The 20,501-nt window shown below is 36.6% G+C and overlaps 1 pseudogene; it reads right to left on the reverse strand.

Annotated features, from left to right (window-relative positions):
- Positions 1-10,334: 10,334 nt before the first annotated feature.
- Positions 10,335-10,756, reverse strand: LOC120622807 (40S ribosomal protein S16-like; annotated as a pseudogene).
- Between the last annotated feature and the right edge of the window lie 9,745 nt (positions 10,757-20,501).

Below are 20,501 nucleotides of genomic sequence, written 5' to 3' on the forward strand. Positions count from 1 at the left end.
TCACTGTATTCACTCAGTAGAAACACTTCCATGGCTACCAAAATGATCTTATAGTCAGTCTTGGTCCTCTCCAACAGACAAAGTGATCATATTTGTGTTTACAAATTTTTAAGTTATTTAAAATCTCCTAATGACTTTCCATTTCTCTTCTCTAGACAGGAATAGAAATTAGGGATCTGATCCAGAAGGGGCTTTGATATGGATGTATGCTTCCCCCGCCCTACCTCAACCCATACCATCTTTAACTCACACTTTGATTGTACTGACATTCCTTCAGTTTTCAGTTCTCATTTTTCTTCTGGTTGTAGACATCCACATATTCACTCGTCAAGTGCCCTTAAATGATCCTGGAGATATTCTAATTTTTCTTCAGATTCCCCAGAATATCTTCTTTAACTCCCTCTCCCACACCTAAATTTCATGCCCATTCTTTAATTTCTTTTGTCATAATGCATTTCATGATGCATCATAATTGCTTTTTTTTTTTTTTTTGCTTTCCTACTAGACTGAAAGCTCATTGTGCACAGGAACCTTATAATGTTCAGAGGCTAAGATAAGGCCTGACATATAAGCCACTCAACAAATATTGCTGAAGTAATGGAAGTCGTTAATGATGGAATAAAAATTCAGTTAGATCACAGAATTGATCAGCCATTTGGATTTATTGACTCTTTTCCACTCTGATGTCTGTTGAACAGCAAATGGCATGTGTTTCTGACTAACAGTGTATGCAGTTGAATTTTGATTTTCTCCATGGATTTGTGCCAAGGAGCTCAGGAGAGAGCCATGCTTTCATACAACATAAATGAATAGCTGAAAATGAACGTCACCCCGTGGTAATAGCTAACACCTTGTTAAACTATCAGGAATTGTACTTCAATCTTTTCTTGTTTATTTGTTTTTGTGTATCACTATGATATTTTGTACTGAAGAAAAACTTCAGGGTATTTAGCTAATAGTGTCATAGCCTTATGACAGTATTTCATGGTTGAAGCAAAATTCTATATTAACTATCATATAGAAGAATTTGTTTATTTAGAAAAAATAAAAATATCATTACTTCAGTATTATACTAGAAGAAAAACATAGAGTTTTGATAAATAATTTTGAAAAGTATGATTTTAGAGATTTTTCCAGAGAGAATTTAATTGTGCTTAAAATATATTTCCAAAGAAAATATCTCTTTTAAATAAATAACTTGTGAGGCATAGGCATGTCATATTAAATAAGGCCAGTGCAACATTATCCTGTAGAGACGATGGTATATTGTACATAACTTTTCAGGTTTAATCTATTTGATAGATAATTAATCTGAGTGGCTTCCCAGGTGAGTTCTTCAACTCAGAATATTAATGCTAAAATAATTTGTCAACAACTACACAAACAATATACAGATTTCCGCTGCTATCTGAAAGTAGAACATTCCTGTGAAACCCTCATAAGCCAAAATGGCATAAACCAAAGAAGCAATTACCATTAATTCATATGGAAAAAAAAAATTGAATATTCCCAGACCCCCAGAATAACCTACCAAATCATACGAAATAACACGTAAAACTCAAAATAACACTAACATATAGTAAAAGCAGAAATTATATGATAAATACACACCACACTTTGTACACCCATTGATCCACTCAAGCAGTAAACTTTTCATTTTAATCAAATTTCATATCCATTCTTTAATTTATCGGATACTGACAAAGAGAGACCCACTTTGCTACCAGCAGAACCAATAGTAACTTCTGCAGCTTTCTAGATTCTTCTCATGGCCTGTAAATAGTAGGAAAGTTGGCTGCAGGGAAGTTCAACACACACACCATGTCTTTATTTTGTTTACCACAAGCGAAATGCTTAATTATGTCCAGTTTTAGGCCAAGCATAACACCATTATGAACTCTCTTAGGCTTTTCTGATACCTCAGGACAGATCTTGCTAATGAATCCACAGAATAAGTCAAGATGAAGCACAGATGCTCACAGACACAGTTCAAAGCTACAGTGGCTGGGTGCTGAGATGCTAAGTGTCATTCCCAGAGAAAGAGCTTGGTGGTGTCACTGGCTGCGTGGGATGTGTGTCGCCTCTATAACACTGCTGCAAAGCAAATGCTGGATGCTATTTTCGCTTTCCGCCTTTTTTTTTTTTTGCAAAAGCAAAAATTCTCTTTGTATTTCTGCCAGTTAGAGAAAACACGTAACATCGATGTAGGTTTTTCGTAAAAACGAAGTGACTTGAAAGGGAACTTTCGAAAACCAGGAGAGACCTGTTTACAGGGCTCTGTGCTTTATAATTTATGGTTAACTTACACATAAAATTATCTTACAAATTTCAACTTATTTAAGTTGATTCTGATAATGTTTTCTAATTCTCTTGTCACTAAAAAAATGGTGAAAAACTTCAACTAATTTTGGTTTACTGAACGAACTACTCTTCCTTATATCTCTTTTTGCAGGGTGCAGGTTTTCATTTACTTCTGCTGCCCTGAGCTGCCCATATTCCTTATCATTTACATTAGATTTCTGTGTTATGTTAGTACTTACATGAAGGAAAGATCAACCTCACTAATATTGCTCCAAATTCATGTTATCTTTAATCTTTTAACCATTCCTAAAGTGGCTTTGCTTTCATTAACTATGTAGTTTTAAAATGGCAGAATGGCCAGCAGACATGAAAAGATGCTCAACTTCACTAACTATTAGAGAAATGCAAAACAAAACCACAGTGAGTCACCACCTCACACCTTTTAGAATGGCTATCATTAACAAGACAAGTAACAAGTGTTGGGGAGGTTGTAGAGAAAATGAAAACCTCATACACTACTGGTGGGAATGTAAATTGTAACAGTATGGGGGTTCCTCAAAAAATTAAGAAGAGAATTACCACATGACCCAGCAATCCCTGTTCTGGGTATCTGTCCCAAAAATTTGAAAACATTGATTAGTAAAGATATATGCACTCCAATGTTCATTGCAGCATTATTCATCGTGGCCGAGACATGGAAAAAACTGAAGTGCCCTTCGATAGATGATAGGATAAAGAAGATGTGGTACGTATATGCAATGGAATATTACTTAGCCATAAGAAAAGATGAAATACTGCCATTTGCAATGATGGATCTTGAGATTATCATGCTAAGCAAAATAATTTAGAAAAAGTTGAAAACCGTATGATTTCACTTTTATGTGGGATATAAAACTGAATACAATAAACGAACAGGACAAACAAAAACTCCTGGACACAGACAATAATTTAGAGGTTACCAAAGGGAAAGGAAAGAGGGGGAAGTTAAAGGGGGCCAAGTATATGGTGACAAAGTGAGATTTGATTTGGGGTGGTGAACACATAATGCAGTATACAGATCGTGTATTATTGAATTGTACACTTGACATTTATATAATTTTATTAACCAATGTCACACCAATAGATTTAATATAAATACATACATACATACATACATACATACATACATACATACATACATACATAATAAAATGGTGGCTGGTTCCTTGTTTGTACAATTGTTGAACTTCTACCCTACTATATTTTGAATGTTTTTTTATTCTTCCATTTTCTACTCTGATGGAACAGATATTTTAACTCTACTCTTTTGGTCATAAAAAATACCTTCCTGGTTGACTTTTAAGCTTAAACTTTTGGGCAGAGATATGGCAGTGTTGTCACTTCCTAAGTCACACAGGCCATTTCCTGTGTTATCATACCTTTCTCAAGGTAACACCATTAAACATTTCCCATCTACTGGACTATGACAGCTCATAAGAATTTCATTTAATCATATCATGTTCAGCACTTTGTGAAATGCCCTTTCTCTACCTTTTGTTAAGAAAGTTAGATAGGCAAATCATATACATATCCAATTAAATTTTTTTAAAAAGGTCAAATTATGTCTGCAAAAACTGAACTACCCACCTTTAAAATTATTGGATATAATTTATTTACAGCGCTTCACACTTCCAAAGTAAATGCCAACTTGACTTTAAAAACATTTTTTTTTTAACGAATGGTAGTTTCCTCAGTGTTAGATGCACTTTAAAATATGGTGCAGAAGTTTATTGTCATTCTTATTCAAGTTCTTATTTTGTTTTATTTTTTAATATTAAGCATTTAAAAAATATATCAGCACGAGAAGTAAAAAATATGTATAATGGCATTTGGTTGGGGTCTTCTTTGTATTAAATATTGTGCAGGGTATTTTTAAGTACATTAACTTTGATAATGAGCACAGCACTCTGTAAGGTAGATATTATCTCCATTTTTATACATAAAAAAGCTTATACTCAAATAAATTAAGTGACTTTCCCTTAGAGTATCCAAATTCCAAGTGACAAAACCAATTTAAACTCTGATTACTGACTTTAAACCCTAATGGTTCCCAGAGTGCCTTTTAAAATAACATTACATAAAATGTATATTATTTGTTTTACGATAACAGAGTAGCGAAAGCTATTATGGAACTCATACCAAAATACTACAACACCTAGATGTACTAACGATTTTGTGTCCAAAGTTGCGTTATGTAATGTGATTTTTCTAAGAATCACTTATTACATGTATGAAAGGGGGGAAATAAACATCAAGTGATGCCGGGGAAATAAAAATGAGATACCATGAATTAGATAATATGTACTTTATAGACTTTAAATGTTCAGTCAATAGGAACAATTAATACAATTTTAGTCATTCAGCTATTATTACTGAGCATCTTCAAAGTTCTAGGTATCATGTTGGGTATTAAGAATGTAAGAATGAATAATACACAGATCCTGTTCCCAAGAAAATTACAGTAAAGAGAGAATGTATCCTCAATTTATGTCAGTAATATAAATTGACAGAGTGGTTTTTTTTTATTACATCTGCAAATATATTAACCAGGTTTGATAGTGTAGGACTCTCAAATAAGAAGTTTGGGAGAGTTTCTAAAATCAAAGGAGGAATCTTCCAGTGAAAGGAACCTGAAGATTTAATGTTTGGCACCTACTATTCTCTGCTAGGATGTAGAGTGACTAATTAGTAGTGTTCAACATCCAGGAAACCCTCTTGGTGAATTTCAACATCCAATAACCACCCATCATCACATTCAGTTAGCAAGAATATACAAGAATATGTACATCTTCCAGTCTGTGTGCTAACCTGAAAAGAATTTTCATTATATCATTGTATCAGGTGCTCAAAATCATTTCTCACTTTGCCAGAAGGGGTGTTTGTTATTTTATTAATTTTGGAATACATAAAGGAAAAATGGTATAAAAGCCGTAGAACCCAAAGTAAGAGATTTGCGTATTCATCTACTTAAATGTGATACTGTATTTGACTGTAACAGAATATATAATTCTGAAGGTAAAAATGTTTTGTGCTCAATACAATGCCTAAAACTTTTTAAGAACTTAATAATTGCTTAATTTCAATTAAATTGAATTCATTAGAAAATGTCCTTTTACCAAGCATAAAATCATTTTATAAATTTACCAGTAAGAAAGTTAAGTGAGGCAGATATGCTATTGATCTTATACTTGCAATTGAAAGTAACTTTTACTCTTTGATCTTTCATTGAAGATCCATCCATTAAGTATTTGTTAGCTCTCTTAGGCATTGTGCAAGACACAGTGAAGCTATGAAGAACACATGTATTTTTTCAACCCAGATATCCAAGATTTTTTCACTGATTTTTGCATTTAAGCTCCAATCTCAAAACTTTCTGAAGGACAGAGTGTGTTATAGATAGGACATGTGCTATCTATAGTCTTGGAATAGTGGAAATAAAACTTATCATGAGGATATGTATTTTATACTTATACTGAGTGCCAAAGCATCCATTTCAAATATGACTAAATATTAATACCCAATTTGGATTAAAAAAAAAAAAGAAACAAACAATTCTATTATGCAAATAACAGCAATTTATTGTGCAGTTAGAAAATAACAATCTCTAAAAATAAATGTTTGTAACAAACTATCTCATGCATATAAGTAGATCAACAATTCATTCCACATTACTTTGGAGCTTGCTGGCAAATCTAACACACACATAAGATTTCTTCTCTAAGACTTACTTAATCTTTATTTGTTTTATTTTGTGTTTGTGCTAAGGTCATTATTGAAATAACACATATATCTGAGATTCCCGTAATATATATTTTCTTCATTTATAAAGCAGATTTTGAAAACTAAATATCCCAGAATTTTTAATCGGCTAACAAATTAGTTTCCTAGAGTTAAATGGAACAATGGAATTATGTATTTTAGACTCAGAAATTTCTTCCATATTGACATTAATTTTCCAGCCTCTTTCACTTATTCATTGCATATTTATTGGACATTTTTGATTTGCGAGGGCTTATACCGAGCATTATAATATAACATTGAGTAAAAGCAGATGTAATCTCATGAAGGTATAGTCTAGTGGGGAAAGCAGACTTTAATCAAATAGTTATGCACATGGAAATAAATTCTCAATTGTAGCAAGTGCTATAACGAAGAGGAATATGAGGATACAGTAGGTGGCTTTGCCTTAGTCAGGAAAGCTGGTAACGACTCTCCTGCAGAGGAGCTGGTTTGACTAGGAAGCTATCCACTAGAGAGTGTTGAATTACCCTCCCCCCAAGTAATTAAAGTATTTTCAAGAAGAGTGGCATGAATTTCTACCCCTAAAGTACATCCAGGTTTATGAATTAACTGTGACAATAATGATCTGCGAGCATCTCTTCCATGCCCCCAAATCTTAGAACGCCATATCTTCAGAGGGATTTTCTCACTGTCGTGGAGTGCAGCTTACATTTTTGTCCATCCTTCCAGATAGCTTTTTTTCCCCCCAATATCTCAAACTAAATAAGGCTGAAAAGTGGAGATTATGATGATTGAACCAGATAATGGAAGCCTAATGAATAGTTAAACTGGAATTTAGAATGGCAAAGAGAATATTAAAGGCTAACCTGAAAACACTTTTGAGAGGATAAAATGGAAGCCGAGCAATGATTCTCAGCCTTCACTACAGATAAAATAAAAGGAAATGAGTCAAAATTACATCACTTTTATTTAAAGACAATAGCATCATGCATTAGCAGTGCCTAGAAATCATTAAGGATACATATCCAGAATTGGAAATGATCTTACCTTCCTGGAGCTGTTCTTTCTTTCCTCCCTTGTCCTTTTTTTTTTTTTTTTTTTTTTTTTGTCACGGCTTAGTAGACTCATGATCACTCAAGCTCAAAACCATGGTCACCATCATCTATGGCATTACTCCATCCAGTTAGTGGCCAAGTCTTACCTAGTCAAGAATATCATTCATATTTCAGCATCAGTGTCCTAATTCAGGTCTGCAAGACATCTGAAATGGGGTATTTTAAAAGACTCTTAAGTGGTCAGACCCTCACTCCTGTGATCCATTTTGTACAGTGTCACCAGCGTCCTCTCCTTAAAATATGTGCCCATGTGTGAGATGTCCTTTCGCAGACTTTACTTGGCAGGCAGTAGGGAATTGCCAAAAGTTTTTAAACTCATCAGCACATCATTTACAGTTTCTCTCAAGAACTATTAAAACAGCTAGTATTGTTTTATCTCAATTCAGATCTATTTCTCTAATACATTTTAATACACACTTCACAAAATATTTATTGGGCATTTACTGCACGGTGGAAATTGCAGATACAAAAGTAGAAAACAGCAGAAAGGTCTTTCATAATAGTGAAATATAATATAAGCAGATTTTATATGTGAGCATTTAGCAATCTACAAAAACATGTAAAATTAGCCAAGGGTCATGGGGATGCATGGAAAAGAGAGATTGCAGGACGCCCAGCTACTGTTGTGGAGAATCGCTTGGTGTGGGAAACCCCTTCCGCACATCTGGTGACCAGAAATGTCAGCAGTGGAATGTTAGGAGTGTAGCGTTTTGCGTGAATAGTACAGCAGTCACGCAGGAAAGAAAGACTCATGGGTTTTTCCAACTCAGCTTGGTTTGGAGTGAGTGTTTAATAAACTTGAGTGAATGGGATTAGAGGAGGCTAAATGGCAAACTTGGACCCAGTAAAGTAATGAAGAGTCATGATCCCCTAGCTCCTATAATTGGATTTTAGCTTTCTAAATAAAGTTCCCCAAATTCTTCCATGAAATTTCTTTGCTAGTAGAACAGTGAGACTTGCAATTTGTTCATTATAAAGGTCAGTGTTAGTGATAAAATGTAAATATTTAATTAGTGTTTTATTTTAATTTTGCTTCAAGCAGAAATAACTGCTTTTTTAAAAATGGAGAATAAAATGGCTCTTTTCAGCCATCCTCCATGCTTATAATATTTCTCAAAGTTTTGTGTTTTGTCTAAAGTAAGGAGAAGATTCTTACCTCATTAACAAATATTGGATTGAGATTTTCATCTTATTCAAACAGATTTAGTAGCATGAAATAATGAAGACACATTTTAAGTGCTTGCAATCATTCTTTAGCACGTGGACCTAGAAGTTTCCAACAGGCATGTCTTGAGAATATAATTAAAATAGTATCTATGGGGATAAGTGACTTCTCCAATAAAATGAGTCTGTCTTCCATTGGCCATATGCTCCCACAGCTAGGTGGCTTTAGGAAATTGAGGATGGCACAAGTTTAGTAAGCATTAATAACAGAGATAAAAACAAGTTAGGTAAGAAATTTTCCTTTTCAAGGATATCACTGCACACAGTTCTGCCCCCTTGCTTTGGAGAAGTGCGGGGTCCCTCCTGCCATAGTCTGTGGAAGAATATAGTTTGGAGGAGAGAGGTACTGAGTTTGGCACAGCTCAGTGCCATCTGCTCACTCTTGGAATCCACAGATGTTCTATACCAAAAAACTGTGTATGTTAAGGATTAACATGCTCAGTGGGCACTCAGAGCCCCACCCAGTGGAATATCTCTGTGGGTAAGCTGTGGCAGAATGACAAGGAAGGCAACCCTCCTGCTGGTGTTGATACAGGGGAGACTCTGAGAGGAAGAAAGTCTCTGCTTCCTTGAACAGTCCACTTTGCCAAAGAGCACATCTGAATGACTTGAGCTAAGAAGCAAATTGCACATCATGGAGAGAGTGAAGTATGGTGGATTGAGCATTGGACAATGAGTCCAAAAGATTTGGCCACTGTTCCTGGCTCTGTCACTAACATCCTTTGTGACCTTGAGGAGGTCATATAACTCCTTTGTGCCTTTGCTTTTCTCTTTCTAATATCACTAGCCTTTCTTATTCTTCTGTACTTTTCAGAAGGATATTTTTTCTGTAACGATTTGACTTTTTAATGTATAAACTCTTCCAGAGTATCTTGGGGGCTGATGAGCCCCATATGTAATTATAAGAAGTAAATAGAAATAGCTAGCTTCATAATTATATTAAAATCTCTCTTCAAAAGCCTTTCTTTAAAAGAAACATAGCAAACCATCTATGATGTTTCGATAATAATACATGCTTCAATTTTTGGTGGCCTAAAATATAAATATATAGTTATAATAAAAAAGAATTCATTATTTATTTTTTTCATTATCAATAAATGAGTTTTCCTAGTTGTTCATCATTTTTTAATTCTTACTATTTACAACGATGGCATGAAATATAAAGAAAGCAAGCAATATAGCCCATTCCCTCAACTGGTTACGTTTGGGTCCTGTATCGAAACAGGTACTGAGTGAGAGAATTCCCCAAGTATTCTTGGCTGTTCAATTTAGATATTCTTGTATGTTCATGTCAGCACTCTACTTATTGATTTAGCCATGTTGTAATACTTGAAGGGAGGCCAAAGCCTGTGAAACAGGATCATGAATTACCTAGAGTTGTGGGGAATGAAAACAAGGTTTCTGTCAGAAGACCTTACTGTATTTCCTGTATCATCATGGCGAATCGTATGTGGGATGGATTAACATTGCCAGTGGAGAAGTGATACCCACAAGGATAACGTCGAATCTGACTTCTCCTAAGATCAGGTACCTGACTGATACGTTGGCTAGTCTGCACAGAACTAATTTTATAGGATAGCTGTCATGGGAGAAAGTGTAGGATGAGTGTAAGAACATGGATTTTGAAATAAACTGAGTTTAAATCCTGACTCCGTCATATAGTAGCTGTGTAGTATTGGCGATTTTACTAACATCTCCTTGTGCTTTGCCTTCTTGTTAGGAATAAATGGAGAGGGGGGATGGGAATAAATAGTATACCAATCCCCGTAAGGCTTTTTGTGGTAATCGAATGAGCTAATGCATGTAAGTGCTTAGCATAGTGCTACCTAAAGATTAGCTTTCTGGTGCTTGTTGTTGGTTAGATTTTTTTTTCCTCACGACCACCGTTTATTATAAAGGTGAACCCTGATGGACTTATTGGTAGGATTTCTGATAGCAAGCATGGGCACCAGGACCTCTAAACTTTTTGGATTCGCAGTGATGGGGATCATCTACCAGCAGGGTCCGGTCATACTGGATGAGGATGTCTTTGATCTTTTTCTTGGAAGTCTCATCCACATATTTCTGGTAGTAGGCCACTAGGGTTTTGGACTAACGGATTGCATAAATCTGGGCCACGTGACCTCCGCCCTTGACGCGGACTCAGATGTCCACGCCGGCAAATGCTCCTTGCCCAGGAGAACAGGTTCCAGAAGCTTATACTACAGGGTGCGCGGCTCGATCATCTCCAGAGGCCACCCATTCACCGTGACGAGGCCATCGCCCCGTTTGCAGTGCGCCACAGTCTTCTTGCGTCCGAAGACTTGCACGGACAGCAAAGGCCCGGTGGATGGCATTGCTGCGGGCGTAGACAAGAGATTCTCGCCGCGTGGCGCCAACGCGGCGAGAATCTCTTGTCTACGCCCGCAGCAATTTCTAAAAGATTCCTTTAATGACTCCCTATAAGGCATTTTCTAAGAGTGACTCACTTACTGCTTGATTAAGCTCTTATTACATCGTCTTGGGATAGGTTCCCACAGAAGTAGATGCTGAGATACAGACTGAGTGCAAGCCATTGATTTGGTAAATGATCCCCAAAGCACCAGAAGGACAGTGAGGGCACTGAGGGAGAGAAGGAAGCCGGTGTGTGGTGTGTTGATGAACAGGTCACCCCAAAGGGCAGCTGGGGTCTTCCCATTGCTGACCCCTACTTCCTCTTATGGAATTCCCCTCAGAAGCATCCTTCCCAAGAAGTGAGGATATTAAGGGCTGAAGACTGATGCCTGGGGGATGGTAACTTCTGGGTACTTCCATCCTGCTCAGTTTCCTCAGAAGGAAATTGCAAGAAGATCCCTTGGCAAGATCAGGAGATAGGGCCTGAGCACCATAGTGCTCTGCCGGGGCTGGCATGTGCTCCCCCGGGGCTGGCATGTGCTCCTGGGACGGATGTGTTAATTAACTCAACGGGAGGGGCACCTTTCATGATGGATATGTATATCAAATCATCACCTTGTGTACTTTAAACACCTTACAGCGTTTTATATGTCAACCATGCCTCAATAAAAGTGAAAAATCATTTTAAAAATCTCATTTAATGTTTGTAATAGACTTGATTTTTTTTAGAGCAGTTTTAGGTTCACAGCAAAATCAAGCGGAATGTGCAGAGATTTCTCCTGTGACCTCTGTCCTACATATGCTTAGCCCCCCACCCCCATTATCCACATTCCCTCAGAGTGGTGCGTTTGCTACAACTGATGAACCTATATTGACATGTCATTATCAACCAAAGTCCATAGTTTATATTACAGTTCACTCTTGGTGTTTCGTAGCTTGTAGGTTTTGACAAATGTGTAATAACATGTATCCATCATGATGATATCATACAGAATAGTTTCACCGGCTTAAGAATCCTCTGTGCTCTGCCATTATATCCTTCCTTCCCCGCTAACCCCTGACAACCACTGATTTTTTTACTGTCTTCATTGTTTTGTCTTTTCCAGAAGGTCATATAGTTGGAATCATGTAGTATGTGGTCTTTTCAGACTAGCTTTCTTCACTTAGTGATGCACATTTAAGTTTCGCCATGTCTTTTCCATAGCTTGATAGCTCTTTTCTTTTTAGCGCTGCATAATATGCCATTGTCTAGATGTACCACCGTTTATTTATCCATTCCTACTGAAGGACATCTTGGTTGCTTCCAAGTCTTGGCAATTATGAAAAAGGCTGCTGCAAACATTTGTGTAGGTTTTTGTTTAGACATACATTTTGAACTCTTTGGGGTAAATATCAAGGAGCACAATTGCTGAATCATGTAAGAGTATGTTTAGTTTTGTAAGAAATCACCAAACTTTCTTCCAAAGTAGCTGTACTGTTTGCATTACCATTAGCAGTGAATAAGAGCTCCTGCTGCTCCATATCCCTGTCAGCATTTGGTGATGTCAGTGGTCTGGATTTCGGTCATTCTAATACCTGTGTAGTGAACTGTTCTTTTAATTTGCATTTTCCTGATGACATATGATGTGAAACACCTTTTCCTCTGCATATTTTCCATCTTTATATCTTCTTCAGTGAAGTATCTATTATGGTCTTTGCCCATTTTTTTAAATTGGGTTGTTTGCCTTTTATATTGTTGCTTTTTAAGAGTTGTTCGTGTATTTTGAGTAACAATCCTTTAGCAGATATGTCTTTTGCAAATATTTTCCCCAGTCATTTAATTTTTACAGCAATCTGATTAGGTAGATTTTTAATATTATTCACTTTATACAGATGAAAAGCAGCTCGGAGATTAGTTTTTAATTACTTTTCCCAAGGTTCTGCAACTAAAAAATGGCAGAGAGGGGATATGAACCCATGTTTATATCCTGTTCGTAAAATGGAATAAAACCTAAGTTTATGGGTTTCTGTGACAGAGCTATTTTTAACATCTCTCTAAAAATAACTTACATAATACAATTAAATATAATTGCTTTTTAAAATTATATTTACTTATACATTTCAATATGGAAAATCTGCCTCTTGATGGAGATGCACTTTTAAAATATATAAAATACAATAAAATATAAAAATTTTAAAGCAAGCTTTTTTTTTACCCCATCTACCTCCCCACTTCCCCTTTCCCCTTACCCTCTGGTAATTACTAGTCTATTATTCCTGTCCATGAGTCTCTGTTCGTTTGTAAAGCAAATTTTTAAAAGTCTTTGAAGGAGGAATAAAAAAAAACGTGGAATCTATGAACGAAAAGCCCTGAGAATAGAGGAACACAATTTTATGTGCTTATAGCAATTAGAAGAGGCTAACAGAATGGCATTTAAATGCCAAATCACATTTTAATATGACTGGAGGGGAATCTGTGTGCAGTTGGAGAATGGGAGCCAATGGTGATTAATAGATGGTGCCATGATTCTTGAATGTCTGGTCCCACTTCAATACAGCAGACATCAAGGTTCAATACCAGCTTTATTTGCTTTTTTTTTTAAAAAAAAAAAAAAAAGAAAAGCTAATTAGATTCACAGCATAGAGCAGCTTAGTGTTAGAGCCCAAGATGTTTTAGGAAATATAGTGATAGAGGTGAGGCGTGGCTACTGTGTGCTTTTCACTCTGCTCATTCAGTCTGGGAAATAAATAGAGGGACAGTATCTATGGATGAGACAGAATCTGTTACTTATGGGGAGAGAGAGAGACAGAGAGAGAAAGAGAGAGAGAGAGAGAGAGAGCGAGCGAGCAAGCGCGAGGGGGAGAGAGAGAGAGAGAGAGAGAAAGAGAAACATACGATGACCTCCTCCTGCAGAACCTTGTTGATTTAGTGGTCAGGTACCAGAATCATAAGCTGCAGGTCTAGGGTCAGACAGACCAGGGTGACAGCACCACTGACCCTGTGGAACCTTGTGCAACTTACCAAATATCTGTAAAAGAGGACTGAGAATAGTTCTTTTGTCGGGGTCGTGTGGGGCCTCTATCAGGCAAAGCATGTAGCTAGGCAATCATATATCCCGCTTTGCATGAGACAGTCCTGGAATAACTATAAATTGTCTGCCTTTTCACTTTTAAGAATGTCCTAGTTAGAATTATAATTAAAGGGTTACCTTATGTAGGAAGAACACTGAACACTGCTTGGAGCAAGTGAGTGTTCAATGAATGTTAGTTTATTTTTATTAAAGTTATTGCTATAATTACTATTAAGCTTTATTTATACAACATTTCTATATTACATATTTTTAGCATAAATTATAGAAGTTAAGTAAAACTAATTTTTTTATCTTTCTTAATTCATGATTTACAAGGCCTTGAGAGTAGGGATGAACTATGTTTCTATTAAAGTGTGCTACATAGAACCTTTGTGTTTCAGTGACTGATAGATGAGCTATGCATTTATACCATCAGAGTTCAGCTCAGAGTTGATTCTTCGTGATTTGGAATACAGTCCAGACATGACTGGGGAGTCAGTAAAATTTGCAACTAAAGTCTCTGTCATCAGCTTTTCTCCTTTGTGGTTTTCTATTAATATTGTGGTTTGTAGGCTACATATAATCTCCCTCTACTGAAAAGATATTTATTTATAGCATTGTGATATCAGAATCAGATTTGAAACAGAAATAAAGATATCCAATTTCTATGAATACTTCCATTATACCTCTAATGCATTCTTCTAAAATGTTATGTTGAAATTGTGGGTAACCCTCAAGAAAGTATATGCCCCTCAATAGTTAGGTTGGGTCCTCTTCATGTCTACCACCTCAGAAACTAGCCCATTACAAGGCAGTTTGGCATATTACACACACACACACACACACACACACACACACACACACACATCATATCTAAAAATCACTCCACATATCCACATACACATAGTTGTTGGATCAAACTGAGTATATCTTTAAAAAACTAATAAAATTTGACCTGGAAGCAAGATACTAAAACCAAAATAGGAATGAGCCTCTCATATATAACTTTTTTGGGAAAAAAGTTAAATAAAGGTTCTGAAACTGTGGCCCAAAGAACCTTTTTCTGGGAGCATTTAATGTAAATAAAAAAATAAGAATAACAATCATAATTATAGAGAATTTAAAAGACAGTCACCCAAAAGAAAGAGAGAGCTGTCAGATAACCAAAGTCTAATGGATATTTCAAATAAACAAACTACAAAAATATACTTCGTTTATTTTTACGTAGACTCAGTGTCATATTGTAGTGGATTAATGGAGGCTGCGAATTCTTTGGTACTCTGACCATTTCAGAGTCACAGCCTCATTCTTCTCCCCTTGAATCTGGGCTAGAGGAGATTAGATGCACACCTGAGAGATGTGACAATGGCTTTGAGACCATGTGGCAGCAGGTAGAAGCTGAAGGCCTGGGAAGAGACTCTTGGTGAGGGCCGGAAGGAGAGTGAGAAAGTCGTTACCCTTGGACTTCTGTGTTCCTTCTACTTTACCTCTTAAGAACAGGAATATCTGTTCCAATCTTGCAATAATCCCTACGCCTGCTCACGTTGAGTCTGTAGAAGACAAACGTGTTCTTTTATTTCACAGGTCTTTAGGTCAACTGAGGCCATCACCAAGGAGTTGCACTTGGTACCTTTATCCACACCTGGACCTTATTCAGGTAATCATATCATGTACCTTGAGCCTGAGCTGGTATTATAATGGGATGAGAATGGGTGTGTAGGGGGGGGAGTTTACAAGGAATATTTTGCATGTGGTGAGAATGTAAATAATTTGTGATCAAAGGGAGGGCTGTAGTGGATTAAAGATGGATGCAATTTATTTTATTTATATATTATTTTACTAATCCTTCCATTGATGTGTGATGTCTCATACTTCGACCCTGAAATTTGAGCTGGCCTTGTAATTGCTTTACCAACATAACATTGCAGAAGTGACACTCTGGGACATCGAAGGCTAGGTCATGAGAAGCCTTATGACTTCTGTCCGGATCTCTTAGACATTGTTTATAGAGTACTGAGACCTTATGCAAAAGAGACTTTGTGCAGAAGCCCCGAGCTTAGGCAGAGAGGAACCCAGCTGAGTCGAGATTCCAGCAGATCCTGCCAAAGTGCTGGGCATGTGAGTGAAGCAATCTTGGACTCCCCTGGCCGTTCATCTGTCAGCCCTAAGTGACTGTGGCTGATGCCATGGGGAAATAAAAGAATCACTGTATAGTCCTCTAGGAATTTTTGAAAATTTTGGCTGTAATAAAATGGTTGCTGTTTTAATCCATTACTCTGGAGTAGTTTATTACACTGCAGTGGGAATCATCATCAGTTTTCCATTCTCCGTCGCCAGTTCCTTTAGGAGGGTGGGAAACAGCCGATCTTCCCTGAAATCTCTGATGATGGATGGAGCATGACCCTGCAGAGGTGCCATGTGTGTGAGTGTGGGACGAAACAGCATGTTTTGGGGCACGGTCAGTATAAAAAGAAATTAAGTGATAGAATTAAACATCAGATTGACCTGGAGTCAGATCTCAATTCTAACACTAACTAGTTGTGACCATGGGCTGAACTAGTAAAACTGGACCTCGTAGGTTTAACATGACCCTCTGTGCATCCTCCTCACATCAACAAGCCTCCATTGCTCTGTGAACAGAGAACTTGGGTTTAGTTAAGCAAAGATCAATATTTTGGTTTGGCAGCAGGAGGAGAGGAAAATGAAGGCATGTGTTTATTTATTATTTGTTTGTTGCAGTCTGGTTCTTTCCCCTCATTTATGTTTGGAACCTCTTTGTCATATATTAGCAGGTGGATGCCTTGAAGCTAAAGGTGGCGGGAGGCCTTAGCCCCAGGGGTTTACACAGTCCCCCATTTCACAAGCCTGTTGCGATCACAAGCCTCACGATGGTCACCACCCTCATTTTGTTAACAAGCTGGTTGTCTATTGTCTGAGCAGAGATAGAGGTCTCTAAGATCCTCTCTTCTCCATGAATTCTCATCCCAAGACTCCCTTTTCCCTACCTCTCTTTCCAAGTAACTTCTCAGTCCCTGCAAACATGGCAGTGGGGTGGGCTCACTGTGGAACTCTTTCCATGAGTTAGAGAAGGATCCACCTCTGATGTCAAGCGTCTTATCTGACTCTACTAGTCCAGGTGATGCCCTTATTTTCCACTGGTCCTGAGAGACACGTGGGCTGCATCAGCCTAGTTGGGTCACTGTATGGGAACACAAAACTACAGAACTTCCTGGGTTTCCCTTTTCCATTTTCTTGCTAAAGTAGATAGATATAATCTTACTCACAGAATTCTTATAAGGATTAAAAAAGTAATGTAGAAGCAGTTACTGCAGTGTCTGGGGCATATGTCATATATTCTCAGTAGATGGGGAAGTGTGGGATGGGAATAGTAGAAATTGTTGGTGTGATAATGAAAGTAATCATAATGGCAAACTGACAGCATCCTTGCTACGGACCAGGCACCATTCTAAGCACCGAGTATATATTGACTCAGCTAGACCTCACAGTTATGCTAGTGTTGGTCTTATTATTATCTTCAGTTTAAGGTAAGAAGCCTGTTACATATGTGAATTAAGTAACGTCTAAATTCACACAGCCACTGCTGCTGCTGCTGCTGCTAATTATAATAGAGGTTAAGGGACTAGGAAGGAGAGAAAAGGGAAAGAAAGATGAAGATAAAGGAGAGATGAAAAATGGGAGAGAGGGAGGAGTACAATGTGTCCATTATCGACTGTATTTCTAGACTCAGGGTAGGAGTATCTGCTTTTGATGTGCAGTGAGACCGAAAGAGACACTGAAGTTCATTTCAACTTCTGGCTTGGAAAACAAAATGAGGTGTAGCACATACATCCGTACTGTGAGAGGTCGTGCCTTTCAGGTATTGAGCATGCTCACATTGCATGCCTTTAATCAGAATTCATTTGGACGAACAGGAAATGTAACTAAGCAACGGTGGGAAACCAAAGATCACATTTATAATTTGGTAAGAAGTTGAATGGATTTGAATGTTCTGTACTCCTAGAGCTGTAATTACAGGTTTTAACTACCTACTGGAGGTTACAAAGGTAAAGAGAATGGAGTGGTTCTGCATGAGTCAAAAAATTACCATTGAGTGGGATGCCTGCAAATGTTTATGTAAGAAATAATCATTCTTATTAACTTTTATCTGAGGCAATTTCATAATTGATCTCAAAGTAAAAGTAATAAAATGATGTTTGCCCTTCTCTTGGAAGACTCTCTTTAAAAACAGTGATATCTGTAATTCGTCCTGAAAAAACTCTCCCTTTACCTTAATCCCCTCTATGCACCCTTTCAGAGAAAATCAAGTGCATTACCTGAGCTATCTGTGTCTGTTAGAACAGCATTTTCTAAAATTAAATAAGCAGGTTAATTAAGTCAAAATCACTTGGAGATAGGAAGATTACAATACAGTTGACCTTTGAACAACATGAGTATGAACTGTGCAGGTCCACTTAAATGTGGATTATTTTTTCAGTAAATGTCTATATTGTTTTACATCCATGGTTGGGAGTCTGCAGATGTGGGGGACCAACTGTATGCACTGATCTACACCAATTTATATAGAGGACCTCCACGGATTTTGATATCTGCAGGGGTCCAATTTCCTACAGATGCTGAGGGATAACTCAAGTTTTGGGAGAGGCAACAGTTATACCTGGATTTTAGACTGGAGATCAGCATTCTTAACTACCACATTGTTCGAGGGTCAACTCCGTAAATCAGGATTCTTGTATTCCAATGGTGATGAGCTGCACCAGAGTGTCCAGTAGTGAGTCACTGGAATCTGCATTTTTGTAAGCAACCCAGATGATTTTATTTTGCTCACTAAAGTTTGGGAATAAAATTAATACCATGTGTTTTTCTAGAGTAATCAAGAACTTCATTATTTCAGTAAAGCTTTCTGAGCATAATTTTGGCCCTTCGAATAGTTTTTCCCAGTGTACTAAGATTTTTCTCTTGTCTTAAAAACTCTGTCTTTCTACTACAAAGTAGTTTTTAAGCTTAAAGAACATGAGTTGGTTTTCTTAACTTCTTAGCACTGGAACAGGAATAACAGCACAGGAGTATCAATACTCCTACATTTGAGTTCAAAGCAAATTGCAATATCTTCTAGGCACCAGCTAAGATCTACAGTAGAAGGGAACTAGAGAGGATTGATGTATAAAGATGATCAAGTTTAATCATTCTTCATCTGAATCAGAATTCTATTTTCCTGAATTACTAAATCCAGAGAAGAAACTTCATGGATGATATTACACAAATAAAGTAGGAATCTCAGTTTATATTAATCATATATAAAACTATTATATAAGTTATATATTACATATAACTATCTCCTCCCTCCCCCTCCCCCCCCACCATCTCACTGGATGAGAAATCCTAGAAATTCTGGAAAATTGTGAATAAAAGTTTAATTTGTTTTGTCTCCCTTTGCCAGGATACTAATTTTATAAGAGATATGGGTACAGATTATTATGACACAATCTTGAGTGACAATAAGAACTGACATAAGTAACAGAATTAGACTTGAACATTAGAGGAAGAGGGATAGGATCAATGGGTCGAATTTTCTGGAAGATGGATTTTTGATTCCATGTGAGAAGGAAAATTTCAGAATTTCCTTTCATGTAATTGTCTAATGGCATTTCTTTGTTCTATAGTTTTGTTTTGTTTTGTTTTGTTTTTAATTTCACAATTCTTTGCCATCTTTCATCTACTTTTGGAGTGTCTGTTGTTTAAAGAGTAAGTTTCAGAGACGTGAAACCACATTGGGGCAGAGGCGAAAAATGTTTATTATATTTCCCAAAGGATTTTGTGTTGTTCACCAGCTGTGGCACGTTCATCATCTTACTCCCTCTGCAGTCTGTCGTTAGTTACCTGACATTAGACTGTCCTAAAAACTAAAAGTAAAGATGTGTGAAATGAATGTAATTGAGTTTCTTACTTACATCAATGCCAATCTAATTCACCTGACCCAAAAAGAAAGCTGAAGTAAATGCATGAGATACTATTATCTTAGAACTTAACATATTTTGAAAAAAACTTTTTTTGTACATTAAAAACAATTTGATACATGTTAATAAAATTTAAAACAAGATATAAATTAATTATATTTCTAAATTTAGCAAATCTCCAATGTGAATTTAGACATTTTACTTTTGAAAATAATTAGGCATCTAATTTACTTATTTGGTGATTTTTAAATGTAGATTACAGAAAAATAAATTGCAGAATTTTTAAAAAACAACCTAATAGGAAAGATTACTAGTTTAGACTACTCCACTAAGGATTCTGTTGCAAATTGTTGACATAAATTCTTCTTCAGAGAAGTTCAGGAAAGTTTTGAACATTTTGAAAAAAATTAAGTGAACATTATTTTTAAAGAAACAAAGTTTCAACTTATATGCAGGCTCTGAGGTGAAGGATAGCTCATCTTGGAAACTGTATCTATTAATGACAAAATGGGAGGTAATAGTTATAAAAACAAACAGCAAATTTCATTTTATGTAGCTTTCTTTAGACTGTGATTATTTTTTCATTTTTTAAAGGTAGAGTTTACATCCTGTTTTACCAAATCTATTTAATATGAATAATGTACTCAATCTGACCTTGGGTAGTATAAAGGGTGTGCATGTGT

Source organism: Pteropus medius, unplaced genomic scaffold, assembly GCF_902729225.1.
Source record: "Pteropus medius unplaced genomic scaffold, Ma_sr-lr_union100, whole genome shotgun sequence".
Taxonomy (NCBI): Eukaryota; Metazoa; Chordata; class Mammalia; order Chiroptera; family Pteropodidae; genus Pteropus; species Pteropus medius.